Source organism: Malurus melanocephalus, unplaced genomic scaffold (assembly GCF_030028575.1).
Source record: "Malurus melanocephalus ecotype Western Australia unplaced genomic scaffold, MMel_1.1 scaffold_11, whole genome shotgun sequence".
Classification (NCBI taxonomy): domain Eukaryota; kingdom Metazoa; phylum Chordata; class Aves; order Passeriformes; family Maluridae; genus Malurus; species Malurus melanocephalus.
In genome coordinates, this window is record NW_026623243.1 from 3,066,940 (window position 1) to 3,086,155 (window position 19,216).

The following is a 19,216-nucleotide window of genomic DNA, read 5'->3' on the forward strand; positions in this document are numbered from 1 at the left end:
ACATATGTCTGATGGTGGAGATTGCTTGCAGTGGTAATAGATAAAGCAATCTGCTTCAGTAAGGGCCTAAAATGGGTACAGCATCTCTGTGCAAGAGACTAGTTCCAAAGTAATGAAGCTCATCTATCTACCACTGCAAACATCTCTTCTGTGCTGCTCTACTGCCAGTTGCAACAGGTGGATAATTCATCTTTTCTTGGTGTTCAAAGCAAGGTGGTAAACAGGTAAACTCCCCTGCTCAAATTTAAAGAGGGTGAAGATCAATATTGATTTGTTTTGCCTGTGACTKCATCGCTGCTTTTCTGTATAGTAGACCTACCAAGTACGTGTCTGTCTGGTTTTTAGGTTTGCTTTTCTAAATTACCCCCAGATGCTTATAAAATGACATAACCATGGGGTGAGTRTGATCCCATGCTGCAGGGTGTGAAGGCATTAGTCACCGTGGGCATGTTTGCAGTGGAAGACAGGATTCCTCCACCAGCCCACGTCACAGCTGATGGCCCAACACGCCCAGGGTTTTGTTGTTTCTTGCCTCAGTCACTAACTCTGTGCAAAACCCTTAAAAAAAAATCCCCATATCATGGTGAAAGACTTTCCAATCATCCTCCTTTTGTACATCAGTTAATCAATAGAGAAATTAAAAACATGTTATYGCCCAAAATTTTAATTGAATTGTTTAAGTAGCAGTGCTGTCAGAGAGGATTTAAGATATACAAAATGAAAAGGTGTGGGGTGTTTTAAAAACTCACTTAATCAGCTATCTATCGTTCCCATAACAAGTCCCATGTAACTCCATCCTACAGCTGCTTCAAGAGTGATTGAAAAAAGAACTACTGAAGCACCCAGGAGAGAAGGCAGTTGTGAGATTCACTACTTTTCAATTGCTGTCACAAACAATCTCAGGTTGAAATACTCTGTAGTGCAAATGTCATAGACATATCCCCAGTCAGCTGGCGTTTCATTAGAAAGGAGGCATTGAAATCGTCTCATGATTCAATTTATGATGCAGAGGGGTGACCTGGAGAACAATTCAGGAGAAAAGGGAAGCCTTTTATAACAGGTATTTTCCAGCAAGTTACCAGAATTCAGAGCTGTAAGATGTTCTGCACTATTTTCCGGGGTTACTTACTGTTTGCAAATATGTATTCTACTACTTAAAAAATAGCTCACTTTTTAATGTTTTTTTTTTTTTGAAATGTAGTTTTTATATATTTTTTTCACTTATTACAGACCCTGTAATGTAAAAAGCTTTATGTTGTAATTACAAGTAGGCATTTATTGCTGCTGCGGCCACTGATGCAAAATGACTGACACTCAGAATTGGGGGCTGTGGGAGGTTTAGGTGGAAGCAAGCCTGAAATATTTCTTTCTGCAAGAAAAGCCAACCTAACCTTTTTAACWGAGAGTTGCTTGACACATTATGAAAAAGCCAAACCTTGTACTTGGGGAATTATTTCTGAACACTGACAACCAATCAGCTTAACGGCATTAAGGAAAAACTTCCTTCTCCGCCTGTTTTGGACAAGTGAAACAAGGCATTTCAGATGTGCAGAGCTTCCATGTGCAATTAGCCTGAGGATTGGCTGCTTGTGAATTTTGAATCATTCAGGAAAGTAACACCTGCTTGGCTTCTAAAATTGTACCTTCATGATAGCACCACCTAGTAATTATTACTCTGAGTCATCAGCTAATGCTCATTACCACTTCATAGTAGCAGTATAATTAAAAATTCCGTGCCGTATTCCGGTAAGGATCAAGCTTGGAAGCTAAAGACACGGCTTTAGAGAAGTTTCACTTTATTGCTCTGCCATGTCTGTTGAATGGTTTCTGAATGGTCCTCAATTATTCCTCAGCTCAAGCCACATTTTAATTTTTCGTGGTGTGTCTCGAGTGTGAGTGARCATCGTGCGGGAAGGAATGTCAGARCAGCAAAAATTGTCCATCCAACAAGGGTTGGATGGCTCATGTTTTGGGTCTGGAAGAAGCTGTGGTCAGATCTTGATTCAAATGAATGCCTGAACTTGTTGCTTTGAAGGTCAGAGGGGACCTATRGAAGCAGTTGATCCCTGGCTGACAGGTGAGAGGCTGACTGGAAAAAAACACAGGAAAAATCAAGTAGTCTGCGGTGATTAATCCTGAGCTGAAAAGGCACTTTGTGTTCTTTCCTCAGTTCAGATGCAGGTGTGCCAATCATGTTGGTTTGCCTCAGTTTTCCTGAGAAGGAAATTGACTCTGGAGCAGAGAGTGGTAGTTCCTCAAGATTCTTGTCTATGAGGTGTGGAAGTGCTTATAAAATCTACCAAGTTCCTAAGAACAGCTTCGATCCAGTGGAGTGGCATTCTCTGATCAAATCAACTCTATGAGAAAAACTTGGCATGTATAGCTGACACAGACAATGCTCAGCACTTCTTTATCATCCTCTCTTTACCTCTTCTCAGCTAAGTGGGTTGGCTAYAGTGTCTGTGTTTAAGAGTTCTAAAATAGAGAGTATATCTCCCATCTGAGCTCTTACCAATTTAATGACATTAGATTCAAGCAGTTGATGTCAGAAGCAGACACATTTTAGGAAATCCAATGTTAAATGATGTAATTACATTTCATCATTTCAACATGGTGCTTTGTTGTTGCGTGTGTTGGAGAATCACATTTGCTCACCACTGTGACCCTAATGATCTTTAACTTTACTGTCTTCCAAATTACATTCCGACACTCTGAACTAAATTTTGGGTCTGCTTTCTGTGTGATGATTACAGTAATATTGCTGCTGTTCTATTCAGTTTATGGTATCTTGTGATCCACATCATCCTATCTTTGAACTTGACTTGTTCAGGTCACATGAAATTTGATGGAATGATGGGATACCAGCACTATCTTTCTTCACTAGGTTTTCCACATTCCTGGAAGACTTTTGCTTCGGGTTTTGTTTCTTATAAAGACTAGGAAAGCTCATATACCAAGGACTGATTGATAATCATTGAGAATTATGAGCTATTGAATCTGTTTTGTTAACTTGTGTGGCATCTGTTTTAAAATAGAACTGTTTAGTTATAAGAGCTTAGTTATAAGATGCTTAGTTCCTAAAAGACATCATGTGCCTTCTTTAACTAAATTTGTCAGGCTGGGGACAATTTCTGGGTAGGATTATAGGTCTGATTTTCCTAGATCTATATTGACTATTTTCCTGAGGATTCTGTATCTTAATTTTGTATGTTCTTCATTTTCTATGAACATTTAGGTTCTGTTGCTTGAGATCAATGTGTTAAATGGTCTGCAGTTTCCACAGTGAACATATTTTCAATCCCTACATATTGCTAAAATACTTCACATTTTGTTCTCTAAAACATTCTTATAATGTGGTATTTAACAAGTCTTCAACCTCAGTAGCTTCTTGGCTCACTCTTATAAACTTGTGGGAGCAAATTATTCAGGCTGACAGCTCAATATTTTAACTTAAAAAATGCTGCATAATGTCTTCTGTGACTTTCTCAGAAAATGGTACCTGCTCACTTCCAAAACTCAGGTGAAATACTGCTTGCTGTGGCAGGTTGAGACAGTGCCTGAGTCTCCCTTTCAGTGTGCCTGAGAGCCTCAGGTTTTCCAGCAGGAGGCTGGTGAGTGGAAAGCCACTGCTGAAGTTGGGGCACTCAGCCAGATATGGCCAGCAGCCCGTGCTGTGCTAATGGCAGCTTCAGGGAACATTTGCTTCTTCATTTTTCTGAAAGGTGTCTGATGAGAATATAATGGTGACCTAATCGCAGTGAGAGTGRCATGATTTGCTTGCTGTTGCTATTAGTACCTGCAATTCAGCCATAGTCTAATCTTGCAGATATGGCTTRCTTTAACTTAATTTGAGGGTAATATCCTACAATATTAGGGGATATTTATGAAGCAAGTTCTTTGAAGCTCTTTCCTCCTGCTCTTAGCATCACTTAGTCTTGTTGAATGCTTTCAGTCTTAAAACAGATTTCAGCTAGGCATAAAGAAAGCTGAGTAGTGGTGCTAATTCAGTTGGYTCTGCGGTATTTTCTTCTTGCAAAATACCTCAACTTTTCTGTTCTGCTTCCTATTTTATTTGAATCTTATGTTCGTGCACTGCTAATGAGTGATTGTTTTAATTAATGATGTGTATGCTGGAGAGAAAAGAAACCCAGTGGTATGTTATCCGAGGAAAATAGGTATCCATCCATCCATCCATCCATCCATCCATCCATCCATCCATCCATCCATCCATCCATCCATCCATCCATCCATCCATCTTTTCAAAAAAAGTTAGTAATTGTCTCAACAGTATCAGAAAGATGATTCTTGCACAAAACAAGTTTGTGGTTTGGGGAGGGATGGAGGGAGCTGGAAGGTGGCTGTGCTCTCCCCAGCCTGGAGGAAACATGGGAGCTGTTGCTTGTGTTAYCTCTTCTTGTTTCTCTTCTTAGGCAGAAAAACAGCCTGAATTTCCTGGTATGCTACATCAGCATTTTGCTGCAGCACTTTATTTCACTCACTTGAACAGTGTATTCAGTTTCTTAACAGAACTATAGCTGGGCCCTTCCCTAAAACAGCCAGAGGATTGAAATATGTCCCACTCTCCCCCACTTTGACCTCCAAATCTTCCTACATTTCGAATAGAAAGCACTTCATGGCAACATGCATATTTTTATCTTAAAAGTAAAAGCTCTCTCGATTTGCAGTGTACTTCTTTAGTGAGAGAACTGGGACAGAGTAGTTATTTCTTCTCCTTGCATTCAGAACAATCATCTTCTCTTACACCTTTCTGSATGAACAAGTTGCTTCTCCACTGATGACAGTGCTCCTTTGAAGTAAACAGTAGTTTGCAAGGAAAAATTCTTATCAATATCATGAAGCTGAGGCATGTGTGTGTGTGTATATATATATGTTCCAAATCCTATTACAGGAGAGAAAGTTATATAAGAAAGAAATAGCATCTCAGTGGTCACAGCTTCAAGAGCTATTGGGTATTATTACTATTGTCCTTTCTTCACAGAGAAACTTCCTGCAATGATTTGTCCAGGATTTTGGACAGGGATCAAATGACTAACAGCTATATTTTATTTTTAGCTTGGACTGACATAGTTACCAGGAATACTTCCACATTGAAGCACTGAAAGATGTTTTTTTTTGGTAAATGACTGCTCTGCCATATCTGCGCCAGTGCTATAGGAAGACAGGCAGAACTAGGACACAGGTGCAYCAGGTTCCAGTCRCATTCCAAACTTCACATCTCTTTGTGGTCTTGACATATCTTAAGCTTTGCTCTAAGTGCCTTTCTATTGGTCATCCTAAAGAGGATGTCTCCTTCTGTTGCTCTCGGTGCTTGCATGGCCAGAGAACCGAAATAAGTTATTAATTTACTTTAAAATATAAACAACTTTTTAGTTTTGTCTATTTTTTTAAAATACRTGTTGTCTCAGGAGTCAGTACAAGAATGGACACAGCTGAGGTAGAAGCATACAGAGGCATAGGTGGGAATTTCTTAAGCCGTGTTTGCTGCTTAAAAAGACTTCATGTATTGATACTGCTTCATTCACAGCACTTTATACTTGTRCTTTAGCCTTTCTGTAGCAGGACTGCAATTCTTTGCTTCTCTGCCTCATAAGGCAATTTTTCGAATAAGATTGTTTTCTGAATGGTAGAAGGGAGMATTTCAGAACTAAATGGTAGCCATCAGTCACTGTACATGGAAGAGTTACCCGAAGTCTAAAAGACAAATCCAGCCTGCTGCATCTGTCCCTGAGAAGAAATAGTTCAGTGAGTCTCTGTCCTATTATCATAGTGGTACAATTTGTAAAAATTATTTTCTACTGCTTTCTTCTTGTGGTAAAGAGAGTTTTGGTTTTTAGTCCAAGTTGGATCTATTTCATTATCTCCATTACCTCCTATGAAAAAAATGACTTGTTTCTCCCATTCTTCTCACTCTTCCATATTGGATCATTTGAGAGTTCAGCAATTTCTTACCTTGGCCCCTGWGGTCTCAGAATTAAAAACTCGGCTATTTTGGATGCCCTGATGCTTTTCAGGGTATACTTTGTTCATGGGCAACAGGAGTCCTGCAAGAAGTGGCACTGAAGCCACAGAGATGTTGAGCTGGTCCTTGGGGGCCGGTGGTACATGAATTGGTTAGCAGAGGATTCAGTTTTTGGAAGACATACAGAAAGAATCAGAGAAGTGGAGTTTTGCTCCTGGGATGGGGGAAATGTTGATCAAAGCTGAGAGGCTGTAAGACRTGCTGGAGAAACAAATCATATAGACGAGACTTCCGGAGTAGACTTGAGATGTTTTGAGCATGTCCTCTCTAAGATACCTCAAAGGGACTTGATCATCAGAAAAAGATGCACATGCAGCCTCTGAAGATGCTGCCCTCTGTTCTCAAGATCAAAAGATTATTTAATCTCTCTGAAAAACATCCATTTTGCATTTCAGCTTGGGCGTCTACCAGRTTAAAAAGAAGCCGGCACTACCGGTGGTTGGAAACTGGCCCCTGGCCCTTTGTGCCAGTGTGATGAAACCCATGCTCACCACCTTTGGGCAGCACCTGCCTGTGTTTTCAGTGGTTTCTGTCCCACTACCTGGGGATGCACCTCCTGAGATCACCAGTGTGAAAGGTGCAGTTGACTGAACTGAGCTGAGCGATGCAGTTGGTTTGAATCCATCCTTGTTGCTTTTATATGCTGCTAGCAGATTCTTTCTCTCGATCCTTTACTGTTATATGTGGGTGCTTTGAGGAGTCAAAAATGAATCATTGTGACTCTGTGCCAGTGAGGACTGCTCATCTCACTCTGGAAATGTCGAAATGGAAAGGTTGAACGATGTGGTCCAGCCTTGATCTTGTGTGTTACAGTCCCAAATCACCACCATGCCTTGACCCTGGCCTCCAAGGGGTGCCGTTTGATTTGTGGAGGGAAGAACAAAGTGTGAAAGTGGCTGAGGGAGTTAACTGGGGGACAAGAAGAAGGGGATATGGCCGTGTTTGTGTCACTGTGAGGTTGTGCCAGCAACTGCCTCAGCTCCCTGCTGTGACTTGTCTGGGAGAGATGCCAGTGGGTGCCCAGCCCAGYGCTGACAGGCAGCTACTTATCGTTCATGCTCTCGCGATCCATCCTCATGTGAGGCGTTATCCTCAGTACCGCTGGCGCTGGGCAGCTGCTCTCTGGCACACCCAACGTAGTGGTTTGCTTCCAGGATTGTTGTGATGGCCAAAATYTGGCTTCCCCTGGGCATGCAGTCTGCAAAAGGTGTCGTGTCCATCTCCTCCTTTTCTGTTCTATAGGAACAATGTGAGCTATAGTTTTAATTTTAGACTGCCTTAGAGCTGGCAGCCTTTCTTACAGACAGACCTGGTCCTGAGAGGTAAAAGGTTCGTTGCTGTTGTGTGATTCTGGCACCTTAAAAAAGTGCCTTTTAGCATGATTTACCTGAAGAGCTTCTTGGAGGCTGTTAAAAACTTCTGAATTTTTGAAAAGTTCAGTCTTTTAAGCTGGGAAATCATGTGGCCCATCTTTTGCAGGAAAAAGTTTGATGTTCTTCAAGGTTTGGCTCTTTAATGGGCATTGGTTCTCCTGAAGGAAGTACAGAAGCAGACCTCTTTTTACTCTGTTGCAGGAGAAATATCCCTGGATCGCTGTCTGCACTTGACTGTATAAATCTTATAATGTGATACAGCAAAGACCCTGAGCTTCCTGAGTGTCTACTTGAGTTTTAATTTATTTTCCAAAATAGCAAACATTGTGGCACGCGTGTACTTTGTAGTACTTTCTTCAAGATCACCTGCTGACTACATTTACACCAGCTTCTGGAAAATCCTAACTTGAGCCTACTTTTCATATGTTCAGGCCACCTTATTACTGCAGGGAGCCACCTGAGAAATGTGTTAATGGCCATATGCCAACAGGCTCAGCTCTGTAAAAGCCGCTGAGATGAACCTGCTCCAACTGCTGGTTCTGAAAGCCAGAAACAACTACCCTCTTGTCTACACCAGGAAAACTACAACTTGTTAATTTGCCATCGGCCAGCAGCTGCTCTTGGGCTGGCAATGGTGGAACTGGTAAATGGAGTTTAGGCATATTTAACACTGTAATAAAACATAATTTAGAATTACAGAGCAGACTGGTAATGCTGCCTATTATCAAGGTTGTTTGACACTTCCCATTATAAGACTCTATTTTCAGCCTCTTACAAGTTTGCCAGATTTTAACAGCTCGCATTGAGATTTCTTTAACTCGGTGTCTGCCTCTTGCTGAATATTCTGTTATTATTGTTTAAAAGAAAAAAAACAGCACTTAGCCAGAGCAACTCAGCTGTTTCTAAGAAAGAGGACTGAGAAAATATCTTGTTAGTCCTGTTAAATTTAGGTGACCTTTTCTTTTAACAGCTCAGAGGCAGGATTTGGCAAGAGAGAGGAGTTGCTGTCAGAGATGCTTGTGCTTTTTCTGTGGATATTGACCAAAACAGGTTGAAGTGTAAGTTCTCAAAACATTTCAGTTAACACCAGCTAGCAGGGCTTTAATTCACAGTAACTAATTAGCCTGTAGAGATGATGCCTGCGGGCTGTGAAAGTCTGGTTTTCACAGAGGGGAAACTGGTTCTTACCCAGGCCTGTGCATGGACACTTGGGACATAATGTGCCCATCTTCCCTGCAGCTCTTGACTGAGCCCATACTGCAGAGGGGGATGAAAGATTTGAATGGGGCAGAATGCAATAGTGTCTGCAAGACAATTTTTGAGTGCTTTTGGGAGCTCTAAGGTGTGTGCAATATAGGTAGAGGTCCCTATAGGCAATAGATGMAGCTATACACTGTTCACAGTAGCATTTAGCTTAATACATTTAYTGTAACTGTCATCTGTTAAGCTACAAAATGCAAGTCAAAAATCAAGTTTATTAATAGTACTTGTCAATAGCTTTTTTTTTTTTCTGGATATAATGTCAGAAATCAGATTGTTTATTGTAGAACACTACAGGCAATCAACACTGAAATTACTTTTGCTCATGTTTACTGTACATTTTTCACCGGTAACATGCGGCTCTTTAGTTATTCTTTGGTGGTCCATAATGACACTGTTGAAGCTGGGTACTACTCATGCCTGCATGTTACTGCAGGTGCTGGTGAGATTTCAGTCCCTCCCTATAGAGACTCACTGCCAGTGTCTGAAGGGGGAAAWGAAGGGAAAGCAAGGAAATCTGACTGCTTTCAACTGTGCTGCCAGTCCACTGCTTACAGCAGATACGGCCTAGCCATCAGAATTGCCTTATTCATTCAGTTTTCTGTTGGCCTACTTACATCGAAATTGTGGGAGCATCTCATGGCTTGTTTCTCAGAGCTCCTAAATTTGGCAGGCTCAGCATCTCTAGGTTGGCACATAAGCATTAATCTTTATCTACTACATATCTACCCCTGCAAATGGTAGCACAGCCGAAAGCCTACACCAAAGGGCTGAGAGAATCATGAAATCAATTATACTACTTGTTTTCAGGCAAACTGGATTRTGATGAAGTTCATAAACATATGAACTTTCATTTGGTGATGAGGCATGGCTGCAGGAAGACAGCACTTAAATTTAAAAATAAAATTTAATTAAAACTCATACCTTCATTATGCAGTTCTTGGTGCGTAATGATATCAGGCCAAGACACTTTAAACCTAAGGCAATTTTGTTTGGGTTTTTTTCTGATTGCCTGTTTTATAAAGCCATTCTCAGGCTGAAGGTGGATGAGAATCCTTTAATGACCCATCAATAAAACCACTTAGCAGAGCTGAATAGCAGCTGTGACAGGTGACCTTCCTTTTCATACAAGTGCTCTATTAGTTCTCATTATCTTGCCCCTAGGTCACTTTTTGTGGCCTTTCAAGGCCATTTCTTTTTTTCCCTCTGAAATAAACTGTGTTTCTTTCCACCTGGATACAAGCCCATGACATTTGTTGGGAAAGTGTGTCACTCACAGGAGATGCCTACAGAAGAATACTTTGTTTGCCATGGCAGAAGTGCTCTCATGGAAGAGGAAGCTGAGGGAGGAGAGGAAGGGCAGTGGGAAGTGATGCCCTAAATGTGTCTGATTCAAATCACACGGGGCAGTACAATCCTCATCTGTTGCCCAATTCTGCTCCATATTTGAAGCTGATGGTGCCACCTGCCCCACTTCTTCTGGGTAGGTTCTGGTGCACAGCTGAAATAATCTGCCTCTCCTCTGGCTACCTCTGTGAAGCTCTGCCATTGCTTCAGTTTTTCTCCAAAGTCTATGAGGTCAGGAAATGACTGTCAGAGCTCTGTTTCCTGTCCAGCAAAGGTACTGCTCTGGTTTACAGGTTTGACACCRTACAGGTGGTGCTTAGTTCTTCCTAGCTCTCTGATATCTGGGATTAGAAGCAATTGAATCCTTTCTCCTATGGTGTATTAGCTAAGCTTGTGACATTCATTGGCTTTTTAGCTGCCAAAGAAGAGGCTTTTTATAAGCCTTTGCATTAATATTGTTTTTATTCCTGTGACTTGTTCTGTGTAACTTGGATCTTTGCAACAATGCTGGTAGATGATAGTGATGAATAAATAATCAAATCTTTTAGTAAAATGATGCATTTTGCTCTGATTTACTTGCAGATATTTGAAGTGGATGTGAAATCGGGCACAATTGATGTGGAAGGGCAGGGAGAAAGAGACAGCTTTTTATGGAGGTATCTATTTCTTTAAAGTATACTGAAATGTTATACTGAGATCAGGACATTTTAAAAGTGTCTATATTTAATATTTTTAATAACAACTTTTTCTGATCCAGTTTTGCTTTAGACATGAAAATGGAATTTCTAAGGCTTTGTCAGGTAAAACAAGAAACTTTGTGTGGAAAGAACTAGAAATGAAGCTTCTGCAGACATGTTTTCTTTTTCTAAATGCTGACAAATAACTCCTGCCAAATGCTACATAAAGGAAAAAAAGAAACATATGGCAGTTCAACAGGAGTGAAAAGATGAGCTAATCCAGCATCCAACAAGTCTTTGGATGAGACTATAATAAAACCAACCAGCCTTTATCATGCTTGATAGCACCACTATAATTAGGAGTCTGTCACTGGCTTCATAATGAACTCTTAGCCCTATTTTCTGGGGTTTATAGTCTGGTGGTAAGAGTCACTTTKGGTTGCAACTTGGCATACTAGACCTCTGTGTGCAGAAGGCTCAAATCTAGCTTTTTAAATAAACTGACTGTTTAAAAGCTGGGGGGTTGTGCTAGTTATGAGCAAGTTGTTCTTATAATCTGTCCTGAGTGTTTAAGGACTCAGTGCCTAGGGAGATTTATTTGCCTTTAGCATGAACAATACAAATATGTGGTTCAATATCCTGTTGTGCTCTTACGCTGCCTTGTAGGAATCAAGAATGTAAGGAATCAAGATTTTTATTTACTTTTTTCCCTCCCTTGGTTTTATGATCCCTAGCAGAAGCTGTTCCTGCAGGCCTGGGAGCTAGCATTTGCTGTATTCTGCCTTAAAAATGCTCTTGTAACTCATTCCTTGCAAGTTTTCAGTTTTAGGGAGAAGTCTGGCAGATAAGGCAAAAATCCAGCCTGCTTCCTTCTCTCTTCTTTCCTTCCATCCTCGAGGCTGAGTCRGCTGCTGGCAGAGGGACTGGCTATGCAGAAGATGCCTCAGTTATGTACAGAGACATGCAGTTAATTCTGAAATTAAGGGGTCTAAACTGCAAGTGTCAGATTTTTTCTGAGTACAGAGTGATTGCATGTCTAATCCCAGGTACTAGAAGCTGAAAGGAGCACTCTTTAAATCTTACACATTGTCCTCTCTCCCTTGCAGTGCAAGAATTTCTCAGCATCTCAGGATGTGTAATGTAGCTATTTGAGAATGTTCACAGGAGACAAGGCAGAGCTCTCACAATAGCATCTCCTCTGCAGAACATGGGTCTAGTAATGAAAGGTCAAATATTTGTATGCTAAGKCTGTGGGTTCAGATTACAGCTAGATGCCTAATGAGATTTTCAGAAATGYTGAGGCTCCTGCAGCCTTGTGTGCCAGACTCTTAAAGAGTCTGGCTTAAAAGGAATAACTAGGCAACCTCAATAACTTGAGCAAAATCTGAGTAGGTCAGTCCTATCCCAGTATGATTCGACCTTCTGACTTGCATGTAAAAGCAAAGGTGAACTAAGGTGTATCCAGCTCACATTTAATATACAGTAAATGTTAACTTTCCCTCCCAAGCACTTCAGGAGTGTCTTTGATATTCTTTTGATGAAGGTGAGTAGGGTGGGAGAAGATTGATATGAGGTGTGCAGTAGTCCTAAGTCTAGCAGGGCAGGCAGCTGAGTGGTGCCTCTGAATCATTGTAGAAAAAAAAAATAAAATTTAAAAGCCCCACATATGARTACAGAAGACCAGGGAGCGGGGTGTGTCTCACAACCCCTCTAACTCCCTGTTGTACTGCTTCTGCTTGTCAGAAAGAGACAGTCTGTGCTGCTTTTCTGACAATGAGACCTCCCCAAAGCTCTACATTTATGAATTAGTAATTCATAAATTAGCAACTGTAGGTTGGCAGTCTCCTCAGAGGGCTATGCCAGTTTTTGCTGTCTCAAATGAGAGACTGACCCATAAAGGCTATGCCTGTAAACACAAGAGTTGAGAAATCTTGTCCCTTGATGAGACATCATGCTGTTGGAGGCCATCATGCCTTGTCTCCAGGCGAACCCCATGGGAGCAGGAAATGCTGCCTCTTGCAGATCCCTTGGCCCCAAGCCCTTGATCCTGCTGTACCCCATTCAAACCCTGCTGGCACCCCTGCTGCTGACTTCTGACCTAGCTGGCCAGGGGGGGACAATGGGAAGGAGAGTGGTAACATATGTGCCTCCATGCACACACATTCTTGGCTGCCTCACCTCTCCCTGCTGGCAGGCGGGGTAGGAAGCAGCTGCTCACACTACGAGTTGCATTACACTCTTCATTGGGCCCTGATCTGTCCAGCAGGAGCCACGAGGCACGGATGTGACCCAAGCTGTGACAGCTTTCTGCAGAGAGAAGGAGAGATGGCGTAAAGAGCAAGGGAGACGAGGCAGGCAGGGATCTCTGCTTGGCTCTCGGTGCGCAGCTGTGCAAGGTCTGGGATTGCAGCAAGAGTCAGGGGGTAAGGGAGGGGTTTTGCCYCCTTTACCACGGGGGTCCCTTCCACTGGCTGCCTGGGGCATTACAGGAAAGCATGGGGTGTATTCCTGCATTCTGTAGGAGAGGCAATGTGTGACCTCCAAGGGGAGTGCRGTGAAGGAGTGAGGTTCATTCTGCCATCTTCACAAGCCTCGAGCCGTGCAGCGTGCTGGAACTGCTCATGCTGACAGCTTTGACACCTGGCATCTGGAAGGTTCTTGAAATCGGGGGACCTTTGTGTGCATGGTTTTGATCAGTAGGAAAAAAACAAGCTGAGATACTCAATCAAGAATATAAAGCTGATYGCAGAAGGAAGCCACTCTACAACAGTTTCATTGAAAAGAAGGCTTTTTGAAAATTCCATTAATTAGAATATTTTCCATCTCTTTGCTTCATCTTAATTTAGAGAGAAATGTGGAAGCACCTTCCAGTTTTTGTTTCACAGCAGAAGCTTGCATAACCCTTCAATTGGCATTTTCAAACTATGGTATAAATTACAAAAGAAAAAGTTGCAGTTGATGTAGAAAACACGATCTGTGTCTACAAAGTCCTATGTTTTAAAATGTTCATTTATACTTTTCTCCAGAAGGTGTGACAGCTCATCTTATTAGTGGGCTTTTTTTAAAAAAAAAAAAATTTGCATAGTTTAACATTTTTCTGGAAAAAAAGCCCTAAAATAGAGAAATCTTGCAATGCTCTYTTCCCTTCCTTGTCCCCAACAGCTTCATCGCAATTCCTATCCTTTCCATGCATATGTAATTCACAAAAATATATAGATAAGCATATTTAATATTACCTTTCTTGGAACTTTAGAACTAATTACTTGATGCTTAGGAGCAGCTTCCCCTTCTGCTGCCGAGTAAGGCATTGGCTAATTTCAGAAAAACCTATGAAGAAAAAAGATCAACTCTTAAACAGCAAGGATAGAGTCTGGATGTTTATCTTCAGTAAAACATAACAGCTGTTCCTCTCTTCAAATAAGATAATTAGGTATTTGACTTTTTAAAACATTTGCTACCAAATACTACTTATAAAAAACAGTATTTGCTCTTTCTTTTCATGTGACCCATAGAACAAATGCTTTGAGGAAGGTTTTTTTTTTCTGTTGCATTAATAGTCAAACTGTCAAATTTCTACTACCAAGCTATGAGATGTCATTTTAAACTTACCCTTCTGGAGCTGGAGTTTTTTTTTAGTTATCTAAAATACAATTTTGCATAACAGTTGTGCTGCAGAGACTGAACMTTTCCTTTGTTTTTCTTAAGCTTCTGAGTTCCATTTTGAAAGTTCCTGGGGTTTTGGCAGTTTCTGAGTTTGTCAAAACTATGGTGTGAAATAAAAAACAGTCAAGAAGGAGAAAAGCAGCAATTTTTCTGCCTCTGGGGAAGTGAGTGGTTCACCATGGACTCTCCCAGGAGGCAGATGTTCAGGGAAGTGACACTGTGCCATCATTTCTGTCCCTTGTCTGAGGACAAAATGCTGCCTTTTCACTGTGAATTTTGCCTTGCCAGTAGATGCCTAAAAGTTTTATTATTCCRTCTTATTCCAAGTGCTCAGAGGGGAATGCTGTTACTTTTTCTGCTGCTATAATCTCCTAACAGTTAAGGAGCTTTAAGTTCCCCATCTCTCTAGTACTTCCCCCGAGGCTTCAGAAAAGCAAGTCCCTGCTGCTCYGGTCCCCTCTTCAGTCTTTTCCAGTCCTCCTGCCTCTCCAGTCACCTCCTCTTCCATTTCTCAGCTGTTCTTTGTGGGTCTTCCAAAAAACAGCATTCTTTCACACCGTATTTGGTGTGATTCTTGCCTGGTTTTTAGTGAAAGAACATTGGTACACTTACCATGGAGCAGTAAAATTGTCTGCACTTAGTAATTTYACTCTGCTGGTTTTTAATTGTAAGGAGCAGAAGGCTATTGCTGCCTGTCTTCAAGCTCAGGAAGTGGCCACTGAGATACATTAGTCCCCAGCTTATTTGAAAATACTGTATTTCACAAAACCAGAAATACCACGGTTATTTTTAGCAGGGCCCTTCATTCTCCAAAGTTGATGATTTTGGTTTTCCATTTGCCCTGGATAAGATTATTTTTCAAACCCATGATGCATTTATAGTTTTAGTCATCCATTTAGAAACTGAAACCACAGAGTAGGGAAGCAGAGGAGCCCTGCACATACTCGTCATGCTGACCATTGTAATGGTGTGTGAGAAGGCAGCCTAAGCATTGCCGTGCTCTCTCCCCAAAACTCTCACTSGGTCTAACTCCTTCACAGAACTTACTGCTTTCTGCTCACCAGGTGTAAAGGCTGGGAAGCATTTCTGGGTAAACAGAACTATTTTTCAGGAAGAGTTTTGCTTGCAAGAAAGGGAGAAAGTTTTTACATCTGCAGGAAAATAGAGGAAGTGCTGAGGCCTCAGAACCGAGCAAAAGCAGACACATAAAAGCGCTGTAGTTGTGGATTAAATCAACACAGCATGTGCGTTTTGGATTTGTGCACACATGGTAATAAAAGCCAGCAAAAGTCTTCATGGGATTTTACCAAGAAGTTAATGCTGATGCCAAATCCATTTATCATTTCCTCAGTTATGTGCCACTGTCCCTCATGACCTTCTCCAAGCTGTAAGCAGTGAACGCTTTCTCTCCCACTTGTGCTGTTTTTAATTACTTCCTCACCAYTCCAATGGTATGTTTTGTGGCATCAGCAGTTTTTCCTCTTGTAGGGGGCTACAGGCATTGCTTTAAGGAATACAAATATTTGGAGAGGGAACAGGATTTCCCAGAAGCGTTTTTGGGGGATTTGGGGGACTTTGGGGGKAAGTTATAGTATACAGGACTATTCAGCCTCTTCTCCTTTTTCCAATTAATAAATTCTCTKTTCTCTACCCTTTTTCTTCCCCACACTGTTTTCCCTCCACAAYCCTTCAAATTAGAAAGGTTCCACATCCACCCATGTATTTGTGGTGTACCTGAGGAAGCTGGTATAAGGTTAAGTTCTTCCACAGGCTCCTCATGCTGCCCTAGGGAAGGTGTCATGCCTCAGTTGCTCTGTGTGAACACACAGGCAATTCAGAGCTTTCYTGCCCTTACGTGCAGAGAAATGATGTAAAATGTCTTGTTATAGTCTAGTTAGACTAGAGTGCCTTTCCAGTATGGTACAGGCACGCTTGAATACGGCATGAAGACGAGTAATCCATTGGATTGCCAGTCTCTTCTGCCAGGTAACAAGTGCCAGGATGAGAAGAAATTACCTCAAATTGCACCAGAGAAGATTTAGATTGGATATTAGGAATAATTTATCCACTGAAAGTGTGACCAGGTAGTGCAAGAGATTGCCCAGGGAAATCACAATCCCTTGAAGTATTCAAAAGTAGATGTGGCACTTGGGTTTATGGTTTAGTGGTGGATGTGGTGGAGAYGGGTTAACAATTGCACTCAGTGATCTTAGAGGTGTTTCCCAAACTTAAAGATTCATGAAGCATTGTGAGCTGGAAGGCCACTATGTGGTGGTACTAAGAGAAGGAGGAACTTGACAACCTTCTGTATCTTCATCAGCAAAACCAAAGGGAGAATTTTCAACTTCTCTGGCTTCTCCTCTGTCCCCAGTGAAGTTCGCCACCAATTCAAACCGCATTTTTGTGGGACAAAATTTTTGTTCTGTGTCTGTTTGTCTATGTGTGTGAGACAAAGCCATACATATTCTTCCTTTGCACTCTTTTGATAGTTTTCCACAGAACTGATCCAGCCTGGGCTTTTTTCCCCCTATTTTTTGGCAGCCATTTAATGTGTTGAGTTGCTTCCATGCAGCACAGCTGATGATGGGCTGTGGAGCAAGGACACATCAGCAGTGTACGCAGAGAGTGCTGCCAGGACTCTGCTGTGAATCTTCAGCCTCATCTGTGTCTGTTGAGCTCTAGCAACTGTGAAGTACCACAAAAWGCACTTCCAGGGCAAGAGTGGTCACTTCCAGCAGAGGAGTAGAGGGTGTAGGAACTAATCCCTGGAGAAGAAGAGGAAGGACTGAAAATGCCTCCAGGCACCACCGTGTTCAGAGGATCCCTCCCATGGAGTAAGGCTGTAAAGCTGTGCTGCTCACCCTCTCAGTGCCCTGGTATAAGAGATAACTGTGCTYTCCTCCAAAGCAGACTGATAAAATCTGTTTCCATTGCACAAAGATGCATTGTTCCCTTTAGTCTGACGGAGCTGAGTTTCCCTGTGGGCCCTAGCTRTAATTTGCCTATCTTCCTTTAAAAGGTGTCTGTCTGTTTTGAAAAAAAAAATTTCATTTAAGTCTTCATTTTCCTTGGAGCCTGCCTTTAGACCCAGCAACAACAGAAAAACTCATTGAAAAGASAAACTGCAGACTTGTTCCTTCCTTTATTGATGGCAGTGTTTACCAAGAATGTGGTGGGACTCTGACCTACACTCTCTCAACAGGAGAAAAATTGATCCCCTGCAATATTTGCATCTCCCAATTAACTTAAAATGAAAATGASCTCTTCAAGTATTTTCTTTCTCTCCCAAGTAAATCCATAATTAATTCAGTTCTGGTATATTCTTCTGACCATTCTCAGATCTGCTTCATCTCTTGTATTATGGTCAGCCACTAGATCCCTTAATTTTGGAGAAATAATTCAGAAGGTTGAATTTTGGTACTTTTTCTGGACCTTCATTTTCTGTCAAAGTAATCTATAGTCTTTGAAGTTGTGATCAGCACACCTTTTGCCTCCCCCCCAAAAAATATATGAAATGAGAGCTGCTGTCATCCAGTGGCTTGCCTTTGGATGGAGTTTTAAGTAGTGGAAGTCATGTAGTTCAGTCTGATGTGTATGTAATCATTTCCATGGAATTCCAGTATTTAAAATTAGTATTGAGAAAGCAGAGTGGGAATTGGCTTTGTCTGTCCCAGCRTTGTCTGTCTGATCATGCAATCTCCTGTTGTCTTTTGACACCATCAAAGTTTCTAATGCAAACCTGGACACCACTACAGTGAAATGAAACATCCTGATAACAYGTTTAATGTTATCTTAGTTTTCTTAGGAACTACTTAAAAGCAGGTGGTAGCAGGGCCTGCAGATAGAGTAGTAGATGGTTTCTGGCASTATGGCACAGCTGTTATGGGCACTTTGCCTGAGCAGCCACTTTTCAAAGCTCCCATTGCAGGGTCTGCGCTCGTTCCCACCAGGTAACTGCTGACACTGCACATGGTTGTGTGTTTTGGATCTGTTTCATGCCTTGTTCTCCAGAGGCAAATCACTCTGGTTAGTGTAGATACCTCAAGAGAGAGGTAGTTGCTGTCCAATGAACATGTGTTACTTGGCTTAACATATGAAAACATTAGCTAGGGTTTTCTTATGCCTGTTGGCAGTAAGGTGTTCTTTTAAAGAAATGCCAATAATAATAAAAACTACTTCAAATAAGGTCTGAATTTCTTGACTACAAGTGGGAAATTATGTAGATTACCAACCCTGAGAACCCTCTGATACTCAGTGTCATGATTAGAGGGTGTGCAAGACTACTTGAAGACTTGGCTAATTTAAACTACTTGAGTTCCACAGCTAAATTACTTCAGGTAATGCTTAACAGCTGTGTTTTCTAACAATGAGGGTTCAATATGTTACAGAAGATGTAGTCTGTTTGCTGTTTGTGACCTTCCCTCATKTAAAGTAATGCTTGCACTAATGACTTGTTTCAAGCCTTTGAAGAGGAGATAGTTTTGCTAATTGTATTCCAAACTGAAGTTACATGACTGAATATTAAATAGAGGTTTTCCTTTTGCTATGTGACATGGTCTGATTTGTTGGCATTGAAATAGATAATTGGAAGATAAGATGGCAGCTTTTTAAAGAAGAAAGTGCCTGGATTTTTAACTCAGTTTAAGAATCTCTTCCTCTCTGTATGTGTGCTTGCATATGATTTAAACCACATTTCTGAAACACACATGGAAGATATTTGAAGGCAAGTCATGTGTATGTGACATAATGTTGTGGATCTAACCATGTGTGTGTGTATATATATTTGAGAATTTTTTTATCTATGCATATTACTGGATACTAATTAATCTCACGAAGACATACCACAACATCCTTAA

General features: G+C 41.3%; 1 protein-coding gene across 5 annotated transcripts in view; it reads left to right on the forward strand.

Annotated features, from left to right (window-relative positions):
• PLXNB2 (plexin B2) overlaps window positions 1-19,216 on the forward strand; it is a 248,393-nt gene that overhangs the window by 32,861 nt on the left and 196,316 nt on the right. For 2 of the 5 annotated variants that reach the window (XM_057378730.1, XM_057378741.1), the window contains exon 2: window positions 10,603-10,676. The exons of the other annotated variants lie outside the window; for them this stretch is intronic. The gene's annotated coding sequence lies outside the window, so the exon portion shown is untranslated. The remainder of the gene's footprint in view (window positions 1-10,602; window positions 10,677-19,216) is intronic. 5 annotated transcript variants of the gene reach the window in all.